The sequence below is a fragment of the Colobus angolensis genome, unplaced genomic scaffold, assembly GCF_000951035.1.
Source record: "Colobus angolensis palliatus isolate OR3802 unplaced genomic scaffold, Cang.pa_1.0 Scaffold24, whole genome shotgun sequence".
In the NCBI taxonomy this organism is placed as follows: domain Eukaryota; kingdom Metazoa; phylum Chordata; class Mammalia; order Primates; family Cercopithecidae; genus Colobus; species Colobus angolensis.
In genome coordinates, this window is record NW_012115599.1 from 7,259,893 (window position 1) to 7,287,725 (window position 27,833).

At 36.7% G+C, this 27,833-nt stretch overlaps 1 long non-coding RNA gene across 2 annotated transcripts; it reads left to right on the forward strand.

The window, feature by feature from the left end:
- The first annotated feature begins 912 nt into the window (after positions 1-912).
- On the forward strand, positions 913-7,132 carry LOC105514132. Of its 2 annotated transcripts, none has more exons than XR_001002139.1 (3): positions 913-1,020; positions 3,751-4,234; positions 6,860-7,132. It is a non-coding gene; the product is annotated as an uncharacterized LOC105514132 (long non-coding RNA). The 2 variants fall into 2 exon arrangements; XR_001002140.1 differs by having other exon boundaries at positions 4,037-4,234; positions 6,860-7,121.
- The last annotated feature ends 20,701 nt before the right edge of the window (positions 7,133-27,833 follow it).

Below are 27,833 nucleotides of genomic sequence, written 5' to 3' on the forward strand. Positions count from 1 at the left end.
ATGTGGTCCAGGAGGTTTTCGAGAGACAGGCCCAGATGCCAGAGAGCTATTGAAAATGCCAAGGCTAGGCTCAGGAGAGTAGGGGCTGGAGAAAATCAACTGGCCATGGAAGATCACCCCTACATAGACCCCCTTCCACCCAAGACACTCATCCTGAAGATGCAGAACCTGAGGCTATGAGAGGCAGCTCAGAAGACAGCCCCCTAGAGCCAGAACCACTTTCAAATTCTGGGCTTCCATGTGTGTTCTGGATTAAGTTTCTTTACTTTTCAAATCGGAGGGTTTTTTTCATTTATAAGATTGAGACTGTAGAGTAGTACATCACTTACCACTTGTAAATATAAAAATTAATATACATCTTAAGTTCCTAGTACATTGCTTTCCAAAGTAAGTGCTCGATAAATGATACATAACGATTATTATCATTATTTTTGTTATCATTTAAGAGATTTGTCAAAAATGAGGCTCTACTGTAGGTGTAACATGCTGGGCTCCCAGCCCAATTACTTTCTTGGCAATTTTTTTCCATAAAATTTTCTTAATTGCCTGGAATTATCACTAACTTTTCAACCAAGGAAAAGAAGAAAAGAAGCCCCTTTTGAGGAACATGAATTAGCATTTTTAAAAAATCGATTCTCTATTAGCCAAAAAGAATAACCTAGAGAAATCAGATTAAAATTATATATACATATATACAATAAAATAGAAAACATTGCTCGGAAACAAATCGAGTGACACATTTTCCTGGGGTCTGAAATGACCCAGATGAATCTGTAGTGCGACTCATTGCATCTAAAGAAGAATCATGCAGTGATTCTGTCAAGTGTGATAGAAAGGACCTTCTCAGCCATCGTCATCTTGCCCAGGATTTTCCATGGTGACCTTATCTGTGGTCACAATGGGTGCATCCCTCAAGAAGGATGGTCTTCCAGGAGTCACTGAAAATTTCAAGAAGTGAAAATCCAACAGAAAATACTTGAACACAGGAATAAAATGGAAGCCTTGAAGACTGAAGGGTATGTAAGCATTTATTTGTCACTTTGTCATTCCTCCTTTAGATGTATTTTTCTTGGGGATTCAATGTGGTAACTAAGAATACAGTTACATAGTCGAAAACTTTGGGATTGAAAAATTACAGTAGAGAAGAATTTCTGGTAAAATGACTTCAAGAAACATCACTCACACACACACACGCACACACACACAGAGGTCAAAACACAAACACACTTAAGAAAAAAAAACATTGGAAATAAATTAAATTTATTGATTAATTTGATTGCCTTTAAGATAATACGTTCAGTAAGGATGTGAGTATAAGCAATGTGGAAAAAATAAAATAAACCAAGAGGAAGCAGTGCCAACCTCGTCCATTAGAAATAAGACGAGATGTTTCAAGGCAAAATTCCTCCTTCCGCACTAAGGATTCTTGGTCTTTTGAGTTCAGTTCTCTGAACAGGGCTGCAGAGCCTCAGACTCTACTAGTTCTCCCTCCTTTCAAGGCCCTATCTCTGCCCCTGCTTATCTGAATATATAGGCCTGCCCTTTGCTCAGATTTATGGGTCCAGCAAGGGCTGTGTGTATTTACAGTGCTCTGACCTGAAGACCCCGGGCTGAAGGAGAAGAGGAGGAAACTGGGACCTATTCCATAAACAGAGACAGATCTGAGGGGGAGGTAAAAGGCTTTGCTAGCACTTAACATTTTTAACTATTTGGCCAAAGCTTACGAATTACCGATTAGATTAGAGTACAAGAAAAACGAAAGACATCGGTGGAGATATGGACAGAGTAAATTGTATATTTTCGCTCTAGTCTAGTTGCTTGGAGGTTCTGGGTTTGGGGGTTTGGGTGTGGTTAAATTTAAAATGAAAGGTCAGAAAGAAAATTGATAAGTCAGTTACAGAGGGAGTTATAAAATGCTTTGGGAAGACAAAGGGTCTACAAAAATGAGGATATAAACAACATTTAATAAGTTGGAAAATTTCTCCAACCACAAGTTAAGCTCCTTGTGTGAAGCAAGATTCGTCGCATTTTTTAAACTGTAATTGGTTATAGAAGAAAAATCCCCTGCTCTATGTTTCAATGAGAACACATTGCCATAGATGACCAAAAGCCAATCAATTATGAGTTTAAATATTTTTCTTAGAGCCTGGTGACCCACTTGAAAGCATCTGTTTTCAAACAGGGCTGCTTTGTAAATGGGCCACCAGTATGTAAAGCAACTGGTCCATCTCTAAGGGGCATGCACCAGTTCAAATGGAAAATAAAAAGCACTTATATCTTGAGCAGTGCTTAGCACCCCAAAATGAATCCCTCTTCCTCAGGGCCATATGTTTGCGTACCAGCAAAATGTGAAAGCACAACTTTTATTTGGAGCCATTCTCAAATGATCTACTTGCTGAAAACACTTGAGTTCATGGGAGAAAACCCTTACCTACCAACTGACTACATCAGAAATAATCCAGCGTCATAGGTAAAGGCTACAATATTCAATAGAGAACTCAAAAACAAAGCAACCAGGACAAGACAACAAGTGAATCCTCCACAAATCCATTTACATTACAATGGAGCAAAAATGTTAATATGCATGACTGAGGCTGTGATTAGAAAATTTGTGAAATATCATCGAATTGCTTCTTTCTACTCATTTTGATATAAAGCAACTATGTTCCCATGATATCATCTGTTAAAGGTATAATGATCTGTGATAGTGATGATATTGTGTGAATGGAACATTTTGTCTCAACTAAAATATGTTGTGGATAATAATGTTGTTACAGTCCATTCTAAGGGGACCTGTGTGACTTACATTGAATTATTATTAATAACTGCATGAGAAAATACATGTGCTTCGCATTGTGTGCGGCACTTTAGAAATGTTAACCTGTTTGTATTATATTATTATTAAAGTCATTTGTCAGGAAATCAAAAGTAAAATTAATTCTATAACTGAACTTTTTAAAAAATTTATAATCCAAAAAGCACATAAATGCATTTTCTTTTCCATTTATGTGTGCTGTTTTATGCTGAAAATTAAGCATAAAATTCTAAGCAGTTGAATTAAAGGAGGCATTTGATTATTACATCAGTATAAGCTGACTACGGAACAGCGGAAACTTGGGCAAAAAATGATGAATGGGAAAGAGCTATCCTAACAGGGTTCCATTTCTAAAGTAAAATGAAATACGTGACATAGTATTTTAGAAAACTAATATCTTTACTGCTATCTCTTTTGAACTTTTCCTCTAAAATAGTAAAACTTCTGCTTTGTAAATAATGCATACTCAAAACAGATGCAACTGCATGCGGACTATTTAGAATATTTGGAGCTATTACATCGTAGCTAAAATGCTTCCCTGTGTCATTTCTGTTGAGATCCATTTGCCAGTAAAATAATTTTTTTCTCTAATATGGTGTGGATCATAGCACCAATGGGTTCAGATGTAACCATTTCAGAGCAGAGGCCTAGCTCAGTATGCCAGGAAAAAAAAAACAAGAAAAGAAAAGAAAAAAACGCACCACAAAGAACATTGAGATGAATGGCTCTATTTTATGAGCCATAAAAGTTTTATTCATCTTGACACTGAAACAGGTTTAGGCAGTGAGTTGACACGCCTTAAATAAATAAGTGGAATTAATTCCCCAGCCCTTGAAACAATAGCAGCATGCATGTAGCACGGAGAAATGCCCCATTGTTTCCCTGTGGCTGCCTGATATTGATATTATTTGTGTTTTTCTGTGCTGCTTCCTCAGGGGCCTGGTTGATCCACTTCAGATTCATCCCCTGTTTTATTAGAGGTTGAAAAAGGTTCAAGACCTGGTTGTACCACAGCTCCCACCGACAGCTAAGGAACCAGTTTGGCGTCTGGTTTGTCTGTTGTTTTACTGCTGACCTTCAAATCAACTTTAACCCCTGACCTCTGGAGGCATCTATCATGACAAGAGGCTGTTTAACACAAATGGTGCCCATTTATAGGGGAAGAGACTCAGAAGATTTCCTTTTTATGAAGAATTTAGTTTTTCACCTCTCTTTTCTCAGTCACCACAGGTGAAATCCCTCTCAGCAGCTGGCTTATGAAATAATGTGAAGGGAGGCCTTAATGAGCAGAACGCACCCTCAGCTGGAGATAAATATATGCAAATGAGATGCACAAACAAAGGAGCCTGGACAGAGAAATATCTGCAATTCCAGCAAAATGCTGCCTGCAGCTCGAAGATGAACAGCTTTGATAAAATGGTAACAAAAAGCACCTTTTTATCCTCCAGCGTGTTTTACATTGCAATAGACCATTGTCATTGCAACCCAGTGGAGCATGCAGAGGTTTTCTGCACTGTTTCAGAAAACTGTTTAAACATTTGTTTTAAGGCATTCATGAAATATAATCAATGGACTGCTTCTTTGTTGTTGTTGTGATTTTTTTTTTTTTTCATGAGTGTGTTTTAGATGTTACTGTAGTTATTTTACCTGTTGGTCTTTTCGTGGTTTAATGTTGCTGGCTTGCTGTGCTAGTTCATGTTTTGGGGACTGTTTCTTGCACTAGTGAGAATACATTTTTTTTTTTTTTTTTTTTTTTTTACATTTCAATGGAAAGAGATTTCAAGTTAATAACTAGTAAGAATCGGCTTTGAGCAGCACCCAAACAACTAGTTTTAATGATGGCAATCAAGTGTGAGAGCTAATTCAGAGACAGGCATGTTAACATGCTGATTTTAATAAGCTTTAAAAAGGAAATCTCTAACTTTTAAAAGTCTCTTTTTAATTTAATTGTTCTTGGTTCATATGATGCCAAAACAAACAAAACCATTAAAATATGTTTTCAATATGTATCCACGGTGTTATTTGATGATGTTCTAAATTAGCATCATGTTGGTAAAATATTGATTTGATAAGCTTTAAAAATGGAAAAGCTGGAATTATTGACCTAGTTAGAAGAAAAAGCAACATTTTTTCCTAAAAATGAACAAAGCCCCAGCCCCAAGATCTTAAACCAGAGAAAGGTTGGGCTCACGACACATACGTTGCTGTGTTTGGGCATATGTATCATGTTTAAGTGAATTGTCAAAGCAGCTAAGGTGAGAGAAGGAACACTACGCGCTTCACATGTGCCAAAATACTATCACTCTAAAAGCTCAGCAATATTTGGTTCTTTCATTTATAACACAACCCTAGCATTCCGCAGCAAGAGATGTACAAGGACCTTTACATTTCCTTTACCTAAATTATTTCAACTTGGTAGCTAGGATTGGAGTGGAGACATTCTTCTGAGTACTGTGTAGCTTTCACATTTTATGTGCATTTCATCAGGCAAATGTCAAATTTGCTAATAACAAGAAAATCTCCTCATTTTTAATCATGCCACTCCTGTTGCATGGGGTGGGGTGGGGGGTGGGGGATGGACGCAAGCAGGGGGCGGAGGAGGAAGCATAAAAGCATTGAGCAGTCTGACCAAAGAGAAGAAGGGGAAAAATGCTTATTTGGATTTTTAAATGACACATGCTTGATTATCTCAAGGCCTGTATCAGTGCATCATTAAATTCAGAATTTCAGGAGTTAATAGAAAGTTGGTTATATTAGGGATGCTTTTTCAAGCCCAGGTTCGAAGCAGCATAATTATGTTCAACTGCTGTTGTTTGGAAAGGGCAAACAGCATCTTAGGCACAGAACAATGAAATTACAGCTGAGATTTAGGTTAGCAAAAGCCGTCTTCTCTAGGCTTTTATGATTCATTATTTCCCATTAAATACAGTATTAGAAGTGTACACTAGATAGCTCATGGTTGCTGCTCTCGGAGCACATTATCTATATTACACAGGTCTGGGGAGCAGAATTAGAAAACTTTGGGGGAATGAGCAATATGTGTTTGCTGATAGAAGTACCATATGGCTCATCTTCTTCAATTGCTTTCATTGCGACTCTGATGCTGGAGAAATTAAAGTTTTATTTGATGTGGCACAGCTTAATGAACTGTCTTCTGTTAGGAAAATTGAATATGTTTCCTGTTATTTGAGCACAGAGCCTCCATGGTTTGGCTGATGAGGGATGCATTATGTATTGTTTATTTAGCATTTTGAAAACAAAAGCAAGATATTGAAGGTAAAATTGATTACTGCTGGATTGCATTATATAATCAAGTTTTCGCCCTTTAAATTTCCCTTTACAATCCTTTTGTAATGTTTTAATGTGAGATTGTTCCAGCTTTTTGTTTTTCAAAGGTACACAGAACTTAGTTTTATTAAAATACCTTTATTTGTAAACGAGCCACATGAAACTGTGAAGCCAGTATTGCTACATTTATAAAGTTCTAAGAACGATGTTTGGAAAAAAAGAAAATAATTCAATTTGTATGAATCTAATTGCAAAACTTCTAGTGAATCCCCAGTCAGTTCTGAGAGAATCTAATGTTTGGCTAGTTGAAAGGGGGATGTCATTTTCTTTTGTTTGAAATAGACCACTTAAGAACATGCTGGGGTGGGGCCATAAGAGAAGGAAGACACTTTTAATATTCGGAAATACAAACCTAAAAATATCGTTTTAAATTTTTGAGTTAGTCGTCAGTGAATAAGAAGCTGTATTCGACCTGCAGATTAAAGAAAATAAAGTGTAGATCAGAGGAATTTAAATTTTAGTGAATAAATAGGATTACAATATGCTTACATGCTGAGAAGACTGGGATGTCAACCCGTGTGAATATTCTCTACTCCCTTAAGAATCTATAAGAGAATAGATTTAAAATTTTGTTTAATTTCCTTGTTTGGTTCTGGTTTTGATTGTTTTTGAAAAATAAGAAATCTGAATAATCTCGAAAAAGACTGAATGTAAAATCATGTTCTAATCATTGCATTTCTTTCTTTCATTTTTCAGTGAGAAATATTCCCCACGTGTGCTGATGCCTCAGACACACCAATCCGCAACAAGCAACTAGGATAAAAAATAGTTAAAAGTGAAGCAACATTTATCTGGAATATGCAATCCTGACCCCCTTACGCACCCCCTCTCCCCCCTACACACACACAAAGTCATTTGTCTTCTGTGTCCTGTGATGTTTTGAGGATTCTGGCAAATATGGCAGTTAAACAAACTTCTAGCACAATCTAAATACAGTCTGTTCAAGAGAGGCTTCCAATGTTTATAGACCAGAAGTTAAGAAAAAAAAAAAAAATCTGGTTTTTAACCAAGAATAGTGCTCTTGAAAATGTCTCCGAACAAGGTGTTTAAGTAAAACTTTGGCCATAGATATTCTCCATTCCTCATTCAGCGCTGATTTTTTTTTTCCAGTGAGGACTTTTCATATGCCATCATTTTGCTGCTGCTGCTTCTTTTTTTGAAATTAACAAACTAATTTTAAAAATTAACGCCTGACTGGGGACCTAAGTCATACAAACTTCCTTTAGATACAGCTGAGAAGAAAACATCACATTTTTATGAAGCCCCTCTCCTGACAGGGGACTGGAGGAGGAACACCATTATGCATTGTTATCCGCGTGGTGTAATTTGACTGTTGACAAAGTATCCGTGGCAGTGCGAATGAGCGCAGTTAGAAGTGTGGCGGATTGTAATCAAGAAGATGCTTAGCTGTGCAACACTGCATCTTGAGCAGATTTGAATCAACATTGCCTTAAGGGGACACACACACATACCAGGAGAAAAAAAATCCATTAATTTTTAGAGGGAAAATTAGAGTGGCACTTGATGAAGTGAAATTGGACATGTGTTAATTGGTGTGCAGCTCTCCTAATTAGAGATTTTCAAATTCTTTTACTGCTGTCACTGTGATGGCACATTGTCTTGCTGGACAAATACTAAAATTGCAAATTGGTTTGATCGGGAAGTTTTACGTATGAAGATAAGACTGTATCCTCTAGTCCACTTCCAAAAGGTGGACAGCTGGAGAGCAAAGATGACTTTCAGCTTTACCTTCACCCCAGATAAAAAGGAGTATTAAAATAGTTTCATTATGAGACTTAATGTAAAGGAAGCAGGTACCAATACAATTTTCTTAAACAGATGCAAACATTCTTTCGATACTCATGCTTCTGCTTCATATGAAATATTTCAGGTAGAAAAAGACAGCCAGTGAAATGCTACATTATATATATACATTCTCATATTTCTACTTATATTCTTTGGAAATTGGAGTTAGGTGGATTTTTTGAAAGCTCATGTCACATTTTTCCCTGTTCTGAGATCTAAGGCACTCCAGTTCCCCTTCTTGTCTTAAAGTAATTATACTGATGTTTGGCCCCCAGGATGGCACCAAATATGATACCACAATAATTTTGGTTTCCTTTTTCCAATTCCTCTTGTCTAGCCCTTGAACCTCTCTTAATTCATTAACATATTGAATTTTTTCAATTTTCCATTTTCTTACAATAACAATATTAATGCCGGGGTGAAAGCTTGATTGGAGCTAAATTACTTGTTACCTGCTGGCATTTATTTATATGGCATTGAATTATAAAGCTTTGCTATTGTCATGCCTTGGGCGAATTGTTTATGACACCAGTAATAGGAGTAATTGTTATTGTTGAAATTACCTGTCAGCTACCCATAGCAGTGGCCCTTGTCCCACTGACAAATAGTGACAAGGGAGAGGTATCCTCCATGCGTCCCCCTGATGGCTTCTCCTCTGATAATAAGAAGTGCAGGGCCTCTGATAATTTGCCTGTCACTGTTGAGTGCAGCTCAGAGAGAGTTGGCCAAATTGTTGTCATTCACTTTGACAAAGACAGCAAAATGCTCCCGTGCAAGAGGAGGATTATCAAAATAAATGAAATCGCTTACACCCCCTTTGTTTGTTTGGCTCAAGAATTGCCTGGCTTTGTATGAGGTTGTGAAATCAAGGTCCAGTTCTTACCGATGTGCCTCTGTTCATTCTAAGATGAGGATCCCAGGAAAGGAAAGGCACCTTAGGAGACTCACCATTTTGCAGTTTGCATTGGCCAGTAAAAAATTATATCCAAATGTAAAGGGAAAGTCAATAAAATTGTAATGAGTCTAATAGGTCATTAAATACATTAATTTAAAACACATCTAAAATTTACACCTTTTGTTTCCTGGTTTCCATTTGTCCCTCTGATTCTGTTTTGGCCCACACAGACATTCAAATTCAATAAGCATTCAAAAATGCACAGGTTTCTTCTTTGCAATCAAGTTTTCTTTAGAAGTTTAGAAATCTCCATCTCTGACTCTTACAGCTGTAAAAGATTATCTAGTTGGATTTAGGATTATTATTTCAAATGGTTGGTTCCTTTCCATAAATTACCTTTTATTTATATGCTATCTTCATGAGTAAAAAGATAAATGAAACATAGTTCCAGGTATGAAACATCAATTATCACAGGCTTACAGAGGAAGCAAAATGGGCCTGTTATTGCCAGAGTGCAAATATTAATATAAACCTTTGCATTTTAAAATCCCTTGGTTGCAGCCCGTGAACCTGTCATAGAGGGGGAAAGGGACAGGGAGCAGCAGGGATGGTGTGGGGGAGTGTCCCTGTCTGAAAGAAATGGACTTGAAACAAATCAAACCTTTGCTCTTGTAAAAACCAGAATCATTCCCACCTTTCCACAAAAGCCATCATTTCATAGTAGGAATATTCTTATTTTTAAGGTGCCTGGGAGGCTATTACTCATAGATCTTCTTGACAAATACTTCCTGTTATAAGAACTTGAAAAGAAAAGGAAAAAATAACTAGGATAAATGTAAAATATTGGCTCCGTATAGGATAGTAATCAGCTGTTTATTGGTCTCTACTAGACAAGTAATGACCAACCACAGTGTTAAGTACCAGCAACATTGCCTTGGGCCTTTGCCTCCTAACACCAGCCATTATCTGATTAGAGAACCTCCAAAGAAGTCACTATTGCATAATTTTATGGGTCTTAACAGTGCAGGTTGGCTGGCAGAAAAACTACCTAGGAGGGTTGATAAAGCAACAGCGAAACATGATTTTATTTACTTCACTTACACCTTGGTCTCTGAAAGAGTACCTGAGTATCTCAGATACTGGTGGCTGCACAGGAAACCTAAAATCAATCCAAATAGGAATTGCATGGGACATGGGGGAGGTGGAGCGAGGAGACAGGAAAAGTAAAATTATCTGTCTCTTGAAGCTTTTCATGAACTGCACAGTTTGAAGTAATGAACAACATTGTTATAGGCATCTAGATCCTCTCTTAGGTGTTATGTATTTAAAGCAGGTAGATAGGGTTTTAGCAGTGCTAAAACCACACATGTAATATGATTATGGGAATAAAATGTGTTTCTAATCCTTAATAATAATGTATTCTTCTAAAGGCAACCACTCCATGGTTAACTATGTTGAATGTCCCTGATTAACAAGTGGAAGGCAGTGACATAATTAAGAGGTTATCTGTAGTAATAAAAATGCCCAAACCTGTCTTGGAATGTGATCCCTTTAACAGATAATTTTTAAGAACGCATGTCCTTGCTTTCTCTGTGGAGACACAGGTTAGTGATCCCAGGAGGGGAAATAAACATACGTTTTTAAATGAAGATATTTAAAATGTACCCCATATTTCAGCATGTTGCTATAACCTGGTCTTTTTTATGTTCCTCCTATAAAACCTAAATTAAGCCTCTTAGGAGTGGTTTTGCTGCAGGTTTCGACTAAAAACACAATACATTTTAAATGGTTCCAGTACTTGAGTGCACTTTAACATGTAATCACTAATGTGCATTCTCTTCCTCTCTCTTCCAAGCACCAGTCCTTCTAAAAGGATAAGACTTCTTTAAAATGTAGCTTCATTTGAAATGTAAACTTTTAACAAATAGTAATTGCTTCTGTAGCTCTATTGATGAAGTGACTGGCAGCAAATCTTTTCTTTCTTTTCTCTCCCCCCTCTCTCTGTAACATTTTGAAATACCCATCAGTGTCAAAGGAAACTGCACACGCCTCCTTTGGTGCTCTAAATAAGGCTCAGCAATGTTAAGAAAAATGTCAGAAAAAGCTCAGTGGATTAAAGGAACATTTCTGCACCATGTCAAGGAGGATGGCAGGGCAGACTGGTCTGCATAATTTTGAAAGATATTTTTTGTAAAACGCTTACTCTTAGAAACCCAATGAAATTTTATTTGGAAAGATTGGATATTGTATTTGATAACATACAACCTTCGGTTGTTTTTCTAAATCTTGTTATTTTTTAAATACGTCTTTGGTATGTATTCTTTAAATTAGAACTATAATACACTCATCTTTTGGCAGAATGTTCCTGTACCCGGGTGCAGCGTTAAAATCCATTTCAGACTCTTTCATGCATTTTTCTTTTCTTTCTAAAATTCTTAGAATGTTCACTCAGCGAAAGCAGTCAAAATGCTCGGCTCTTCCACATGCAAATTATTTGAACTAGTCAGTCTTTTCTCCCCTTAAATAAAATGTGTATATAGCTTTGGAGATTTTCAAAAAATAAATCATTTACATGCATTTGTGAATTAAAAATAAATTACTGGTATGAGGTTTTTCGTTTGTTTTGTTCTGTTTCACTGAAGAATATGCAATAGTCACAAAAGCGTACAACGACAGTAAAATATTCCACAGTATTGGAACTATGTAATTAAAACAACGTCAAAAAACATCTTACAAATTTAATACTAGATACCACCAGAAATGGCAAGATTAGTTTTACAGAAACAAGGTAGTGTCAGCTGATTTTAAATATAAACTTTTCCAAAACAGGTTAAAAATGAATTTAGACAAATTTGACTCTTAACCTTTAAAGATTTCCTGCCCATTTCTGTATGTCCTTTATTACATTAATTTTTTATTTAAATTACACCATTAACTGGATATGAATTTATCAAGAATACATGTATTGATTTATAAAACAGTACCATGAATTATTATAATAGCTAGATGTAGCTGATATTACAAAGCCATTTAAAGGTTTTTAATATAACTTGGACATACATAGATAGATAGACATTATGGACAAGACTACAATTTAAACTGGCTACCAGCAGTTAATGAAATCCTTGATTTATATTCTAGTTTAGAGATTGATTATATTGTTGCTTTGTAAAACTATTTATATTATGCCATTATTCAAAGGATGTCTCAATAAAAAAGCTAAATAAAATATTCAGTCAATTCCCAAAGCAGATTTTGTTTTCTATATTTTAAATGCTGGTGAAAATAATTGATTGTGTGTGTTCCAAGCTTTGTCATTTCCATTCCAGAGGTGGCTTTCCTGATGGGAGCCTCGTTTGCATATGCACACTTTCGCACACTTTTGATCCTTGCAGAAACAAACCCCTTGTCTTTATTTCATTATGCCTCCCACCCCCAGTAACAAACCCATGTATATTTCACAGACCCCGAATATCAGGACACATAAGTCTTTCTGGCATCTTTTATGTTATGCATTTTTTTTCTTAAGGTTGTGGAAAACTGGGACTTACCCCAAAGCCGCAAAGCAGGCAATCACGAAGAGTATTTGGGTAAGAATGCAATCTGAAGAGGAAAAGAAGAAAAATGAGGAAGAATATCAGCAAATAACAGTAACACTTTCAAATTATTTTTCAAATGGTAATTAGCCAGCAAATAGATTGAAAGTTAAATTATTTTCACATTGTACTTGGTTTGGGTCTCCCAGTCTCTTTATTTATATCACTTTTCCTTGCCTGGTAACATATGTTACCGATTTATTATAGTATTTTTACTGTTAGCAGACAAATCTAAAGGCTAGCTGAGAAGGCTAGCTTCATCTGATGACTTTAACAACAACTGCAGGGCATCCTTGAGGGTGAGCCAATAGGCTCTTTTGAAGCTATAATACTATTAACCATTTTGATGCTGAAATACTTCTCATAGCCAAAATTGGTTCTGTTTTTTCATGGGCATTCCAGGTTCTACACATAAGAAAGTTAATGTAAATGATTTGTTTTGTAAATATTTCAATAGCCTTCTAAGCACTTTCTTCCATGTGTCTTAAGTTCCCTAAAAGCCATCGGTTTCTTTATTTCCCCTTCTTTTACAGACACTGAAATCTGTGGCACACATTCATAAGTAAACAGCTATCAAGCATCAGGTTAAGTTGTCACGTCTCTCTCCCCCATGCCATTAATTCTCTGCTATGCTATTAAAAGAAACAAACATCCTTTAGAATTTAAATGATCACGTTTCTCTGCTATATGTACAGCCTAGAAAAGTAAAGTTCAAGCAAGATTCTTCTTGGCTAAGAATCTGAAATTACTTTCCAAATTAGAGACACCATTAAAATCAAGACCGTTTTAACAGATATGTGACCCTAGCTAAAGGTTTATACCTTTTAATATGTCCACGTGAAAACGTCTGTTTTAGAATTTTATTTGTTGACTAAAATATTGATTTTAAAGGTAACAAACTTCCATTTTTATGATTTCTAATGTATGTCAATCCAAATTATCTTGTCATTTTAATTTAAAATTTTTAGCCACAATTTCTCAATTTGAATGTCTACGTGGGATTCATTTACAATTTCAGATACATTTCATAAAACCTCCTTTGGGCATTCATGACTTGAAAATTTAGAGATTAAATCCCGATTACTGGAAGGCAGTATTTCTTGTCTAAAGGGTCTGGCTCAGCAACTAAAATTTAACATAATTTCGATATTGGAATTCAACCAATAAAAAACAGACATTCAGTGCAGTACTGGGGGTTCTGACTGTCAAAAATGTCCATTTTGAGGACCTGAAATACATTCTGGACCCCTGCGATCCAGAAGGCACTAAGAGACCATTCAATATGTCCATCCAAACATACCTAACATGAGAGATTCTGTCTACAAATCATAACAATGCCACAGCTCTCCAACACATTTAAGAATACACAATCATACCTGGTTTTAAGACATTTACATACAAAATTTGACTTCAAAACAGGTGGTGAAATAACTACAGCCATGCAATCATTCATCTGATTCTAATTTGTATGGAAAGTTATCAGATCTTTAGCATTTATACTTCAATATACTTTAACCACTCTTATTTTAGTATTTATGACACTGGCCTCACCCACTACACCCAAATAATACTAATAATGAGTAAATGTTGTATTCAGAAATATATAGTTGTATAGTTTCATCATAGTCTGAATTATGGTACTATTTAAGTTGGCCGATAGCTCATATCTGTTATCAGATACTTACAATGTGTATTTCTTTTTTGTCCCAGCGTGGCATTGTATGGTGACTGTGGGTAATTTTAGGTCAGAAGTAATTATGATCAAAAGGATTTCAGCTTCAGAAAATGAGGCCAACTTTCTGAAGGCATAAATGCACTCCATTCCAAAAGTGATTATATGTCAGGTTATGAATTCCCAAGTGACTCAGTGCTAGTCCCGTCATTCTAAATGCCCTAATTAAGACAAGTTAGTTTTTAAATATTATTCTTCTTCGAAAGATGGAGACAATAAGGTTGGAGAGCCAAGAGTTTTCTTTGTCCTCAAAAACGTATGTTTTCGAACCAAAATCGAATCTCTAGCAGAGTTTGATCCGCCCGCATATTTAGAAGCCTGCCTTAAACTGTGTACACGCGGCTCTGTGCTTTTCTACAACAGGTCATCTTCTCTGACAACCAGCCGGCAGTGCCCTTAATAGAGACGCCTTCCCACCCTCCTCTACCTACCACATTCTCTCTCTCTCTCCCTTTCACCTTAAAACAGGTGTCTTTTTAATACCTGAGTCTAAAGATACAGGTTTCTCCGGCTTCTGGCTCCAACTCTGTCATGATCATTTTTAATAATAGACATGGCCCCTTCTCAAAACCACTCAGAGTCTTAGCTGGAATCCCCACTCTGCCCAACCTCAACTCTTCCCCGAACCCCATGGGCCACCCCCCCCGGCTTTCTGTTTTGTTCATCACCTTGGTTTCTTACCCCCCCAGCCCCATTTCTGACCTGCTCTTTTTCTGGATCAGACGCAGGCAGGTTGAGAGGTAATGAGAACCAGATGGACATAGTGCAGAAATTGCCCAAATGGGTATGAGAATGTGGGGAGCTGTCAGGCATGGAGAGAAGCTGGAATTTTTCAGCAATAAAATGGGATTTATCGCCACTCTACCACAGTCATTGCCGACAACCGTTTACCTTGACAGAAACCCCATTCCAATAGGCCACGCCGATGCAGATTCTTTTTTCCCAAAGAGTGATGATTGGTATTTGTTCTAAGGCTCAAATGGCCTGCACTAAAGGTGAAGCATTAGGCCAAAGTCCTGTATTCCCCACTGAGGCAAATGAACCTGCTAAAATAAGTTCCTTCCACAATGGCTGTGTAATTGAAACCAGAAAGTGAGAGAATTTGATAAATTGCTTGACCCTGAAGGAATGTTAAGGTCATAAATTTTCATTGCATTCTTTTCTCTCCTTTTTTTATATTTTTATATATTGATTATATTTAGTATCTGCCTCAAAATTCAACAAGCTTACAGATCATCGGATGTGGTCCCAAGGGAAAGCACAGTAAATCATCAATTAAGAGGGCATGGAACATTCTCCCCTCATCTTCCAAAGAGAAATGCCAGCTCCTTGGTAGTCCAAGGACAGTTATGGAGTTGTCTCACATCTCAGAATTATTCAATTTAGCACGCAATTTGTCCTGGCATGGGCATGGACAAAGTAAAATCTACAGAAAAGATGTTTTTCAGAAGGGTGCTGCTATACGTCTATCATTTAAGAATGATGAACTGTTAAGAAACTGGCAATCCATTTGCAGGAATCACACCCACATACCTTTTCTCATGGTAACCTAAAAATAAGAAAGATTGTATTTTAGCTACAAAGGGCGATCCCCGTTTTTAGGTAAGTTGAAAGTGTGCCTGTGTTTGCGAGCGTGAGCACCCGTGCTTCTGAATGCTGGTTTTGGCAAGTTCACTTTGAAATTATTCAAACTTTTTCTTTTTTGAAATGTGGATTGTCTTACTGTGGTAATAAAGCACAGGTCATAAAAACAGCCTAAGTCACATATTACACAATGTAAAATGGACTCAAATATGAAAGTCATCACGTAGTAGAAAATTTCTACACATCTTGCTGGAAGGTTTTACTTGTTTTTCTAAAAAGTGAATGAACTGAGCTTGCCAGCATTTTAATTTAGCTGTATTCTCTACTGATCGCTTATGGTGATATATTATGAAGACATATATTCTCTCAATTGGAAGCAGGTTAAATAATTTCCTGATAGCCAAAATTTCTTGTCCTTGACAATTTTAAAGGACAACATATCTCCTTTGTATTTGTGTGCTAGGTTTGCTAGAACCATTAAAGAAATAAAATCAGAAGTATTTCGTCACTAATACATCACTTTTATGTTCAGGATTTTCAGAATTCCAGAGACCCAAAATGAGATACAGGGTGGAGTTTCTCATTTACCATTAGGAGAATTTCTCTAAATTAAGAAAGCTTCCTGTTGATTTATTTTCAATGACTACTTATCAGCTTAGAATTTGAAACCAGTGCTAGCTTTGGGATGCATAGGTATTAAATAAACCCATGAGTTTTTCCTCAAAACCCTCTGAATTGTGTAAGAAAAAGATCATTGATGTTGCTTTCCACAAAGTATTATCAGTAGGGATGAGGCTAAATAATGTCTAGTTTTATATCTCACTTTCTTTTGTTCACAAGTAATTAATGACAGTGTTTATTAAAGGTATTTCTATCTCAAAGTAATTTTTTTGTCAAGTAAAGAAGAAGGAAAGAAGGCCCATGAAAGAAAGAAATCTCAAATTTTTGTTATTTGTGAATACAAAGTCAGAATTTTTGAGTAATATGAAGTAGTAAGAAGTGCCAGGGCTGTTAGAAACCTTGGAATCTAGCACCAGAGTACAGAACACGATGATAATTTTCATATGTTATTGCTTATGTGCATATGAATATCCCAATAAGATTTCAACAGCAACATGTCTTCATCTTATAGAAAGGAGATCATGATATACATATGATCAGCCTTTAACCCAGTGTCTTTTTCTAGTGTTAAAATGTGGCTTCCTTCCTCTGCCCTCAATAATTTTGCCGCAAGCCTGTTTCAAACGAACAAAAAATAAATATATGCATATGTATATATATACATATATAAGTATAAATAAAATATGAACAGAAAATGGATTCAATCACTAATATTTTTGCAAACTAATGTCCAGCTGATGCAACTCAATTTTATTTTGCATCACATTAGTGTCATAATGGTAATGACTAGCCTTTATTCACTAACAGTTTGAGTCAGCACTTTGAGACATTTTCAAATTAGGTCATACTGCACATTCGTGGCTGATACAAAGGTTGATTAAGAGACCTGCACAATTGTAAAGTGATGTGGTGTGAGTTGAATTAAGTTCTCTCTGATAGTTACGGGAAATGTAAGCCACTATAACTAAGCAGAAATAATGTATGGGCTATAGGGGGAGAATATATTTCCACAGAGTGCTTGAAGTAATACTCATTTACAATTTAACAAAGTCCTCTGTCTGTTATGGAAGAATTCTATCATGGGGCCTGAAAACAAGCAATGCATTACAAAAAGGACACTGGAGGCCTGGTCTCCAGTTCTGTTTCGGTGAAAGTCAGTTTTTGCCTTTATGTCCCTTTTGACCTTCTCAATAAAGACCTTTTTCCCGCCTCTAGACACTGTCTGCTGCTTTTCTGAAAACGATCCTGTGTCACAACCAAACCATTTGCCCATAATGTAACAATTCTGAGTCAAGGCTAAATTGCTGTGCCAGTGAGACCTGGAAGAAGGGGGAAGAAAAAGAGTCTTTTAAAGTAATACTGTTATGGAAAATCTATCAGTTTATCTAAAATTTTAAGGCATAGGATTTTCTTTCATTCATCCAGCACTTCAAATAAATTGTAAAAATGGCTCCTGGAAGGCAAAAGTACTTTTTAACTGAGCTTAAAGGGAACAAAAATAAAAGCTAAAACTCACAATTGTTGGTTTGGTCGAAAAGGGCAAAAATAGTAGTTATTATTAACACTGTATTCACAACATATTGCTCTCTCTATAGAATAAAGGAGCCACAGAAGATTTTCTAAATATACATATCAGGCCTGTAATCCCAGCACTTTGGGAGGCCGAGAAGGGTGGATCACTTGAGGTTAGGTGTTCAAGACCAGGCTGGCCAACATGGTGAAGCCCCGTCTCTACTAAAAATACAAAAATTAGCTGGTGTGGTGGCACATATCTGTAATCCCAGCTACTCGGGAGGCTGAGGAAGGAGAATCACTTGAACCCAGGAGGCAGAGGTTGCAGTGAGCTGAGATAGTGCCACTGCATTCCAGCCAGGGCAGAGCAAGACTCCGTCTCAAAAAAAAAAGAATATATATTCTTTTTGCACTACACATATGTAGTGCAAGTGGCTTTAAAATCCAAGGAACCTGGAAAAAAACTTAAATGGTGTGTGGCACCTGGACAGAAAGAAAAACTCCTCGGCTAAGCAGCTTTGGTCCTGAGGATGAAAAAGGACTTTGACTTGCGCATGCATTCTGCTTGCTTTCTTTGAATTGGCTTACTGAGAGATATACTTCTAGTGTGATAAAATCACATTTTCTTTCATGTGTTTGATGTGTTTATTAAATTTCAGTTTCCCAGGTAGACTTTCCTGCCCTCCACATTTATTCCTGGATTCAGTCCCTGCCCATGGGCCCATCACAGTGTGCCCTACCATGCACTCACAGACCGATTACCTCCAGTTTATTCTAAATTTCTTTCCAATTACATCTGATTTTTTACAGTTGAAACTGAACTTACTTCCTCAAATAAGAATGAGTAGCCAAACTAAGTGGAAGGGTTCCACTAAAAAAGAATTGTATGTGTTGATCTTTTTTAATTCACCAAATTAGAAATACAAAGTTGTAATAGCCATAATTATTCTCAATATTTATAAATACATTTATATTCCAGGCCCTGTAATTTTGGTTTTCACAAGAATGAAAGAAAAAACGCCCTTCAAATTTTGGAAGAAATATAAAGAACTCTTTGGAAGGAAGGAAAAAACAAAGGAAGGGAGGGAGGGAAGAAGAGAAGAAAGAGAAATAGGGAAGAAAGAAAAAGCAAGGAAGATTGATTTTAGCTCTTTCACTCTCTTCTGACAAAGACTTCCTCTTGAATCAACCATCCCTGTTGACTGGTTTCTGTCCCTCAGCTGTGAAAGACGGCAATCTATGAACATGATATACGAAATGGCTGCCTTCAACTTTGCTGTCATTTGCCTTTTGTTACTGCATCCAATCAATATTCATAATAAGCTCTAACATGAATCTGGATAATCCCAAATCCCCTTTGTTGTTGCTCCATCCAGATTTGATGATTTCATCACAGAAACAATGGTCATGAGTATCTTCCAATGGAATATCCAATGACCCAGATTGAAAGGTAGATATCCCTGGATTCATAGTCTGCCAATTAATCCCCGGAGCAATGGTGGCACTATGTCTCAAGCTCATACGTTTTCATTTTGAATAACACTCTTGGTATTTGCAATCACTTAATTTACATTTTCAAAAGGTCACTTGTGGTGCTAGCTGGGATGGATAGTATATTTGATTTATTTTGAAGTAGGCTAATTTGCCCAGCCGGGAAGACACACCTCTTCAGTCACTAGATGACGAAAATCTGAATCAGCCACAATATTAGAGTGAATAGGCAAAAGTATTTTTGCTGTTTTGTTAAGCAATTATGGGAATACTTGAATTTCTCTAACAGTTTAATTTAGTAGACAAGAACAGCATTTATTGAGAGCTATGTTTATTAATAGTAGGGTTTTTTATTGTTATTTTTGTAGAAATAATACAGCAACATTACGGGGGTGCAACATGACTTTTGATGATCTGGCATGCAGTGATTAAATAAGGTTAATCCTCATTTTATATGCTAATAGGATATTTATAATCTCTACAGCATATCCAATTTAATGATTTTATTCTCTGTTGTTCAGAAAGTATTTCTTGTTAGTGAAAGAGAATATCCTTACGTTCACCATGGATGCTAATTTAATTGGGTTTGAGTGCATTGTGTATAATTAGTCCACTTCTCTAATATTTCATCTATAATTACACAATGAACAATGTGCTTAAACTTCATAAAATCTGTGGGTTCAAAAGAAAATCTTCACAAAAACTGAGCATTCCATTTTCAGGGTTTCCCAAGCCCTACTAGCAGCCTGATGAAAATAAACTTCAGGACAGTGTAAGTGCACTGAATGGTGAATGAATGCCCAAAGGCTCTGAGACTTTGTAGTCTAAAGTCTAAAGCTAAAAGGAAGTTCCCCTCCAGCTCCACTTATCCCACTCGATGACAATGTTACTGGCAGTGTTGTTTGGACCAGGCCCAGCTGTCACTGAAGTAGCAGGATAAAAGTCGCCACATGCTATACTCCCAAGGTCCCTGCAAATGTCAACCTTCAAGCTGGTATTTTGAATGGCAAAGCTATTGGGTTTGAGGTCTGGATTCTCCCCCACCCCACCCCACATTCCCTCCTTCCCCCAGTATTTAGAGCTCTTTCAGGAAAACTCATTCCAGACAGCAGCCTATGTAGTTTTATCATGAGAACCAACTTTTAACTTTGTTAGAAAATGTGAGCAAGAAGAGAAAGAGGAAAAAGAGAAAGAAAGAGAAACTGGTGTATGATTTTCAGAATTCCTCTACTGATCGCTGAGTGTGTGTGTTTATATTGCCCATCTTAGCTCAAATGAGGCTATTTACACTATCAGGCTAGTTCATTACAGAATTTAAAAAAAAAAAAAAGATTGCAAGGATGAAAGAAAAATGGATTATGAGGTTTTAGCTGAGTTTCTCCAAAGGCTATAATAGCACCCCATTGTCAGTGCTATACAGCTCAGGGGAGTTCGCCAAGATCAACAACATATCCACACAGCCCTTTCAGTTCACCTTCTCTTGTATTCCTAAAAGGTTCACCCTGTAAAGACCTTGAATAGTTCTTACTTTCTCATTTCACCTTCAGACATGTTTGCTTCACTTCAACCAAAAAGAGAACCTTGCCAAAGTGACTTCTATGACTTCACAGCCTACCCACTGGCCAACAGACAAAGACCCCCAAAGACATCAAACAGAATCTCTTATCTTTCAAACTAATAACCTGAAAATAATTTTTGTAAAGCAGTTGGTCCTGGCATTAGTCAGGAAAAACAGAATCACTACCAAGTAGTTCAACCTAGAGATTTAATCTAGGGAGCTACTTACAAAAGTGTTGGAAGAACTGAAAGTCCAAATGGGGATGATGAGATCACCAAGAGTTTGACCAAGACAGAAAGCCACTGCCACCCCTTGACTGGAAGGACAAAGAGAAGAAGGCAGGTCTGAGACCTCAGGGGAGAGGTAGCCATTGCAGAAGCACTTTCAATGCAGGTGGGAGAGTGGGAGAATTCCTATCCCAGCTTCTCTCCTCCTCCCTAACCAGCGTCTCCCTTTGCAGAACCTTTGTGGAAGCCAGATGGCAATGTACTTTGCAGGGTTAAGCCCCTTGGAAGACAAAAGAGCAAGGAAAGGATGGGAGTGAGTCTGAGAGCAAACAGATAAATGACCAGCACAGCCCTTTCTCAACAGCCATAAGACTTTCCTGTGAAGATAAAATTCCAAACAACCCCCCATGTGACTACAGTAGAAGGAAATTGATATTTATTTTGGTTTCGAATTACTAAGGTGTTATACCTAGGAACCCCAGCAAGGAAAATGGCTATCATGTTCAGAATAAACATTCAAGCAAACTCAATATATTTTAGCTGCATGGATTAAAAAATAATGCAAATGCTTACAAAGTTGAGGCCACCCTCACTCTCAAATCCTGAAGTTGTTTGTAAGGGTAATGCATCCTTTACTACACTGGTGTGGACCACAGGCAGCAGAGTGAGACACAAATAGGAGGTCAATCTTCACTTCAAATTTTCTGGTTTACATAGATTTTGTTACAGCCCAAATTTTGCTTGGACAAGGGTAGAAAGTTTTGTCCAGGGAAGCACTGCTGTGCCCTGACTGAACAGCAATGCACGCTTTGTGCTCCCTACTCACTGTCCTGCTGCCACAAAGCCAAATCAACTATTTTTTAATATTTTTTCTACTGTCCCCATACCCCTAAAGCTATTCTTCCTGGATACCAGCTAACATGAATGAAGTTTATTGTTTGCACTCAGGAATAATGCCACCTATATCCTTGAATCCTCATCACAAGTACACTTTTTAAGGCTTAGCATTTTATCTTCTCACTACTCTATTTTCAGCCATATCACTTGCCTGTTAAAATGCATGGTGTAGTTAAAAGAGATTTGCACTTGGTCCTCCAAAATGAAGATTTTATAAGTTGCCTTTTTTTTTTTTTTTTTCCTCCTGACTAGAACCCATATTACTTGGAAAGGGAAAGGCCAAAGGGAAATTATTGCTATTTTAGACAGCAGCATAAATTTTCTTCCTATTTTTAACCTAGCTTTTAATTTAATAAGTTTTATGACCCTTATATTAAGTACATATGTTTTACAAGACATTGTGTCCCTTGAGTCACCCTGAATTTGCTCTACTGTACCAGAGTTAAATAAATGAATATTGTGTTTCTGATTTTAGTTCACCTTGTATTTGATCCTTTTAATATGCCTGGTAAACCTTCATAAAGGAGAGAGAAACAATACAACTCGAAAGTCATCTAAAGCCAAGCATATAGTATTTTAAATAAAATTAATGAAAGTGTCTCTTTATAATATTTTAAATTTCAGATTTCTGTCCCCACTGGTTTTTATAATAAATAATTAAGGATATACAAAATATTGGAAATTGTCTCTCATCTCCCAAATTGGCAATTAAGCATACAAACACTTTTTTAGGCTCATTCCCATTGCCCTGTGCACAGGTATTTTTTCCTCAAATTAAAGCTTCAACATCGAAAACAACCATTTTTCTTTGGAAATATAAAGTGACATCAATTTTTTTAAGACAATTTCTCACTTTGTTGCTCAGACTGGGATACAGTTGGGTCATCTTTGCTCACTGCACCCTCACCCTCCCAGGCTCAGGTGATCCTCTTGCCTCAGCCTCCTGAGTAGCTGGGACTACAGGTGCATCCCACCACACCCAGCTAATTTTTGTATTTTTTGTACAGAGGAGGTTTTACCATGTTGTCCAGGCTGGTCTCAAACTCCTGGACTCAAGTGATTCTCCTGCCTCATCCTCCCAAACTGCTGGGATTATATAGGTGTGAGCTGCCAGGCCCAGCTGACATTCACTTTCTTATAAAGATATTCTATCATCATGTGTTCATGCTCATTTAAAAATGAGTTTAGCGTTATTTGAACATAAAGAGGGATGCACCAATGCTGAAAGAAACGATTATTTGAACAACTCTATGGTTATTTAAGAAAAAGATGTTGAGTTTATAGCAGAATGGAGAAAATCACGTATAGTGTCGATATGAAAAGATAAGTTTTCCTGAGTTTATAGGGAAGAGATAAGGTTGAGCAGGAGCAGAGGCTTGGCTTGACCCAAAGTTCTGTGTTTAAATAGTGCAATATGTAGCAACTTTGCAATGGTGACAAAATGTGCTTTTCAATTATTAAGATGTAGCAGATTTTTACATCCTACCAGAGTACAGTAGCTATTGATTCAAGCTGAATATTCAACTAGAAACTCTTTATAATGTAAAGATTTGCTTTAAAGTGTGTTTTATAAATTTGCTGCTTCCATTCTGATTTTAAAAATGGCTTCCCTATGCATGCCAACATTTAGTAAATCAATAGGCCACTAAAAGTGCACTTTTGGTCAATGGATTAGGGTGGCACAAACTCAAGATGGAAAAGTGAGCCTTTATCCCACAATTGCAGATTGTGTGCCAGACGATATAACTGTGTATACTTAAGTTTTATAATGTATACGATTCAATTTAAGAAGCCATTAATTTCTTTCCTATTCATTTTGTTTGCTTTTGTCCTACTTCAGTGACTTTCAAGGACACGACCTTAAAATACAACTGGTTATTCAGGAGAATCTCCCTCAAACATCTACATAAGAATTGATGTTTATTTCATAACCATGGGTTCCAAAATTGATATGTTGCCCTGTGATTTTATTGTTAGAGGAAACCATCCATTATTTTCAAAAGGAAAAAAAAATCTCAACCTTTCTATATTTCACTTCAAGACTGAGTAACCAAAGTATTAACCGTGTTTGAAAACTCTTTTAATATTTGCCACCTTGTAGGTTATTTGCATTTAAAACTTTTTTTGTTTTGTTTTTTAAAATAATGTGAAAGTCCATAGTATCTAGAAACTCGTGGTTAGTCAAACCAAGTAAGTTATAGCCCCACTGCTGAGGAATACAGGTTAGGACGGAATGTTGGCATTAGGCTCCAGGAAAACAAGGGCTGGCCATTTTAGCCCTTCATAGAGAACTCTTGGTCACCTCCCAAGGGGCAAATTGATGTCAAGTTCTGCTGTCTGTCAGGATTAAGTGCTTGTTTGCTTTTTCACTAACATGTGGTTTGAGAACAAAGCAGCTCAAATCTCCTCAGTCCCTAACAAAGCATCTCAAATTGCTGAGTAAAATTCCTTAATCCCCCATCTTAATCTGAAAACGCCAGCAGCGCAGGGTAGAACACTGTGGTCTCTTTTTGTAATGCTCTCCACCCCACCCACCCCCACCTTCCTTCCCCATCCCTGACCACCTCCTCCTCACCACCACCATGAACATGTGCATTTGGCTCCACCAGCAAATGGTTCTTCAACAGAATATTATTAAACAGGAAATTCAGGTAACTTGGTCCAAAATCATGCGGTTCTAGTGATATTTATTCCTTAGCAATTTCATTCATTTTAAGAGTAAAGGGAAAACATAAAGACCAGACAGAGGGATTAATGGACTACCTTCTTATAACCTTGAAGGTCATGTGTATACAAATAGTCTAAGTGTCACAAGTTTTAACGGACAGGTTTTAACTGCTTCTTTGTAATATTTGTCAACTCTCAGTTGGAAGCCAAAAGGATATGGAGATTTTGAATACAAATTTAGAATATTTTTACTAAGGTAAGAGAAGGAAGCAAAACTAACTTCAATGATTGAAACTATGAAACGATCTTTGGTAACATGAGCAAAAGAATCAGAATAATGGAAAATATTTTCCATTATTTGCGTACGTTCATTACACATTAAGGATCAAGAGTTTATCCATTGACTAGAGTGGAAAGGCTCCAACACGTTGCTGCCTTAATTTGCAAAATGTTGAACTCTGCAAGTTGAATTATATAAAACCTTACTTTCTCTCAGAATAAAAAGGTATTCCTTGCGATTTTAATACTTTATAATATCTTTCCTTACCGTTTTAGTTGAAAATAGTATTGGTAGATTTTTCTTGAGAAGATTTTTTGGGGGTAGTTCCCACATTAAGTTCTGATTTAAGAAAGCTGAAACTCATGGCAGTTATCTTTTTTGATTTTTCTATAATAAAATTGAATAAGATTTGCCATAATAAATAAGTAAAATCAGAAAACTCTACTCCTGCACTCTAAAAATTTTATTGAATTGAATGCCACTTTAAAGACAGATACTGATCTAGTAGGCTCTTGCTGTTTTCCCACTCTTTCACAACTTCCCCTACCTGAAACAAGTGAAGTGAACAAAACCCAATTCCCCAGTCATCCTGGACTCTCTTGCAGTATGTGTATCTCTGAGAAATGGTGATAAAGCTCCATAGAGAATGTAAAAGATAGAAAAGCTAAAACTTCCCACCACCTATGAAAATAGCACCTGTGCCATATTTAATAGCATCACTTTCCCCATTTTTCTTCTTGGCATCTTTACTTTCCGCAGGGTTGGGTGAAGGAAAAGAGCCGAAGGAGAGGGAGGTGCATGCAAACATACTAGTTCCAGCCAAAGCCTTTATTGACAACAGTCTCTGAGACTTTTAACTTCTATTTTAAAAAATAAAGTAATTGGAGTTCAGATAAAACATCACATTTTTCTCAGCACATTTATTTCTGCTTGTGAAAGTCTCATTTAAATAGTGGAAACCGCCCCTCTCCCAATTCAGAAATGATTATCTTTTACAAATGTCAGCTTTTTAAACTCGCCACTTTAGTATCAGAAAAATGGAAAATCTGGGCAGCTGCTACAGCTCCTAATCCATAAATCCTCAACATGAACCTCTCCACCCCAAACCCAAGATTGGAGAGAATACCCTAGGATGACCTAAATAGAGCCATAATCCCAGAAAGGCTTCATGGTTCAATAGGAAGTACATGGACTATAGTCAAACTATATATGTTTGAGTCCCAGTTCTTCTTTTTCCTGACTGTGTGACCTTGGGAAAATCACCTAACCTTTCTGTGCCCAAATTTTCCTGCAAAATGAGGATAGTGTTTGTACCTAATTCCTGTGAATAATAAATAAGTTAACATTTGTGAAATACAACACTATCTGACGTTGAGTACATGCTATTAATATATCAATGTTTGATTTTTTTAAAATTTATACCATTCCAAGTTAGTTTAAAAATAAGATCTTTTCCCCCCAACTTTGTTGAAAGAAAAAGCACTTTATATCTTAAAGTGACAGCAGGGGAAGAAAAGAGATAACATGATAAGAGAAAGTTTTGTTTGAAGAATATGCATGACAAAAATATTGCAAATAAGTGAAAAACATGAAAAGTATATTGTTAAGGGTTCAAAACATTTGGAAAAGAATATGATGTGTTTCATGTCTTAATAGCCAATCTTTTTCATAACCAGTAGTTTTTTGAGAACTCTTGATTATTCTAGACAAGTTATTTTGCTAAATAAACTGTTGGATATTTAGGGTACATCTACCTTGGCAAATATTTATTACTAAAAGTTGAATTTGAACAGATAAATACCATGTTTTGGAACATCTTAATGACCTGAGTTGAGATCCCCAAACAAATATTTTAAGTTATATATATATATATATTTTTTTTTTTTAACTAATGAACATGCTCATTTTAAACATTAAAAAAAAAATCGGCTCCTCAGTGAGTGTGTTCTAAAAGGCTCTATAAAGTTTTTTACAAGATTTCTCATATATCCTTCCAGGTGTCATTTAAAGGAGAATTTCTAGTTGCCCCATTGAAATAGTCATAAAAATGTTTTCCTTCATACATTCTTTCAGCGAGTTTTCATTGACTACATACCTGTGCTAGGCCCAAGGTTAGTTACAGTTATGCAGCAGTGAACAAAATAGATATGATCTATGACTAAAAGCGTATGGTTGACAAAAATTTCCTGCTGGCTTATGTACACCCATATAAAAATGATGGAAAATCTTTTGTCCTAGTCTTGCAGCCTGGATGTGTTTTCTCAGCTTCTTCAAAAAATAGGGATATATAAGTATATTAAATTGTCACATTGAACATCTTAAATTCATACAATTTTATTGGTCAATTATACCTCATTAAAACTTGTGGGGGAAGAACAGGAGTTATTATGTTGACTATGCAACACAATCTGAGAATAATCAAGACCAATTAAGGGGTCTGAGTAATGTTTCAAAACATTAATCTCACTTTAGTATAGGCAAGATTCCCAAAGCTAAGCTTGAGTGAAAAACAAGGAGAAGGTCCTTCAATATAGGTCAACTTTATCAAGAGTTAGTAGAAAAGATATAGAGGGCCCCTGGGTCATGGCAGCTTAGCATCTCGTTGATCATGGTATCATGAGAGTTTCTGTAAAGAGGAAGATTTGAAATGGGGATGTTGACTGTTTCGGCAAGATGGCCGAATAGGAACAGCTGCAGTCTCCAACTCCCAGCGCGAAGGACACAGAAGACTGGTGATTTCTGCATTTTGAACTGAGGTACTGGGGTCATCTCACTAGTGAGTGCCGGACAAGCGGTGCTGGTCA